Here is a 3,224-nt window from a genome sequence, read left to right on the forward strand (position 1 = left end):
AATATTTTCTTTAAATTTGCACATACAAATAGACTAGATATTGTAACTGTAATTCCTGCTTGATAATTGTTCTATTAAATGTAGTTTTACTATCTTAAAGTTAAAACTATCCTTTTTGGTTATATAGAAAAGGGGAAGTGCTATGGAATATTTTTTGTATGCTGTGAATATGGGTTTCTCTCTTTAGCTAATAAATAAAGCTGTTTTGGCCCATGGCAAGGCAGCTTAGAGGTAGGTGGGGAATCCAAGCAGAGATACAGAGAGAAGAAAGGAGAGTAGTGATATATGTCTAGCTGTGGTCCAAGTAGCAGCAAGATGCCAGCAGACTGGTAATGTGATGGCCACATGTCAAAACATAGAATAATAAAAATAGGTCAATTTAAGATGAAAAAGTTTGCCAGTAAGAAGCCTGTGATAGGCCATGCAGTTTGCAAATAATATTAAGCCCCTGAGTGATTATTTTATAAGTGGCTGGAGGACTTCAGGGCTGTGGGAGATTACAGGGCTGTGCGGGACAGGAGAAACTTACCACTGCAAAAATTAGGAAAGATGTGAGTGATATATGGAAGAGAGAATTTTGCACTCCACAGACATAATGATATACTACATACAAAATGATGTCTGTTCTTGTGTTTCTACATGTATTAAATTTGCCTTACTCCCCTAGCTCATAGATTTTCTTCTTTGTCTTCAACAGTACAAATACAACTATACAACTATGAGCAGGTACACTTTTATCTTGCCTAAGAATTTTATTTAAACATCTCACCTACCTCACTCTACTGTGATGCCTGAAGAGTATACAACTTTTTATGGCTTTTATTTTTTCCTAAGCATACATTGGGGGATGATGTACACAGTGCACATGTTATGAGGGAGAAAGATAGCAGCAGAGGGGGAGGAAGTACACAAATAGGAGAAGGCTTTGGGTTTCAGAAATTCACAGTTGACACTGGGAAGAAAGGCAATTCAGGAAAATGCACATTGAGAGGGCTCTGGAGGACTGTACAACAGAAAGCAATGCCACCATGTTGGTGCTCTTTTATTGAGCCATGTATCATACAAGTGACTTTCACATGATAGGTACATTCTTTGTTAAAAAATTAAATGAATCTTACACATTAAAAAAATAGGGCATGCATTTCTGACATATAAAAACTTTTATTTGTGGATATTTTTTCATTTTCTTAAAAATATAGTATAGGTTTTAATAATCCCTCTTTGTCCTATTATGTGCATTCTAGCTTCTGAGGAAAAATTAACATTTCAGTAAAATTTTATTTAAAAATTCATTTGGGTAAGGGGATGCCCTGCTTATTGCATTATTAAATATTTTTCTGCCTAACACAGGGACAGGTAGAAATAATGTTCTGTTTATTCTAATTTATAAAGGAAAGAATTAGAAATTCAAATACTTAATTTTAATATATCCTGAAGTTTCAAATTTCCCATATATGTTTACATTTTGGTGAACATATGCCTCAACTTGTAGCACAATTATATATATATTATCATTTCTATTTTGTTGTCTAGATATATTTGATACAACTTGATAAGAGAATACTTATTTTTCTCCATAAAATTCTCACAAGATGAAGATAATTTGGAAGAAAGGAAAACAGTTTATTTGATAGTTATAGATATAGCTTGGTATTATCAAGCCTGCTGTGCATTCAGAAGCCCTGTGTTTGTTCTATACCACAGCAAAACTAATAAAAACTATTGTAAATTAATGTTTGAATAATTTTGTTTCACTTTTCCCAAGTTTATGGTACTTCTAAAAGTAATTCATCTATTTACCATTTCTTTCTAAAGACATTTTTATTCATAACTTTCCATGTATATTTCCATGGTTACCAAAGAAAGTCATGTTCTCTCTCATTTTCTCTAAATATCTCATAGATTGAATCTATGAAGTACTGTCCAACACCTTGGTCTTCTCGCAAATCACAGCTGATGTTTACTGCATGCAAATTAAGCCACATGTGCTTATGAAGCAACAGTCTATGAGGATTATAACAGATTCCTTTTGGACTGACATGACTGACTCACCTTACCACATAATTACAAACTGCATCCAAGAATATGTGAATGTGTTACAGTGGGCTTTTTTATCTAATTTTCTTCCTTTGTCAAGCAGAGAATGAAGGTCTAAATTTGATTCAGTTGGCACTGTATCCAATGAAAAGTGAGATGGATAACAGTGTTAGGGAGGAGTATAGTAGAGAGACCTTCAGTTATGCCTACTGTACACTGCGAGGAAAGGTGAAGATTTATGCTACGTCTTCTTTTGAAAAATAAATATGATTATGGTCCAATAATAATTTTGGTCTTCCTGGCAATAAACTAAATATACATTTTCCAGTACAAAAAGACCTAATAAAATGGAGGCATTGATGTCAATATTTGCATGGGTATGTACGCTTATATGTTTATGCAGTATGTGCTTGTGTCTGCACAAAAAGGTATAAGTACATGTGACCATATATAAGGAGAGTAGAAATTAACATAGAGATACTGCAGGCCACATAAATGTATGAAGTAGGATACAGCCAATTATGACAAGCTAATACCTAGAAAAAGCCAAGGGACTTCCAGAGGTCAGACTGGGGCTCAAGGAGTCTTGGTGATATTGGCTTTTGATTACTAGCCACTTCCTACTATGAATTTCTCGAGAGTTATTATAGCTTTTCCATCATTCATTTGGGCACCATTCCCCCCACCCACTTAAGGGATATTTAGATAACCTTCTGTACAGTAATGCAGCCAGGATCCCTAATTTCAGGCCTTTCTGTAATTATCATCATTAGCAGCATCCTGCCAGGATCATCCACCGGTGGATGAAATTATCTTATCAGAGATACCTCTGTACTCTCTAACAAGAGACTTAAACATCCAGATTATTTGAGAAGGCCTGGTGGATGTACTAATTAAGCTTAACCTTCTTTTTCCCAAAGTCTTATCTCTAGTTCTAGATCCACCCTTAACAATTAACTCAGAACTAAAGGATTCTAACTTACAAGTACATCTAGCTGTAACAGAAGTTACCTAGCCATGTTGCCTAGTGAACAAGCACACTTGCCAGAAATGGTGGGAACAAAGATAGCTTAGACATATAAGGGTCAAAGGGATAAAAGGGAAGTTTTATTTTCAGAGAAGGAGGAGTTGGAGAAGAGAAAAGAGAATGGAAGATCTAGATGGGGAAGAACTGAAGAGGAGGAACA

The sequence above is a fragment of the Peromyscus maniculatus genome, chromosome X (assembly GCF_049852395.1).
Source record: "Peromyscus maniculatus bairdii isolate BWxNUB_F1_BW_parent chromosome X, HU_Pman_BW_mat_3.1, whole genome shotgun sequence".
In the NCBI taxonomy this organism is placed as follows: Eukaryota; Metazoa; Chordata; class Mammalia; order Rodentia; family Cricetidae; genus Peromyscus; species Peromyscus maniculatus.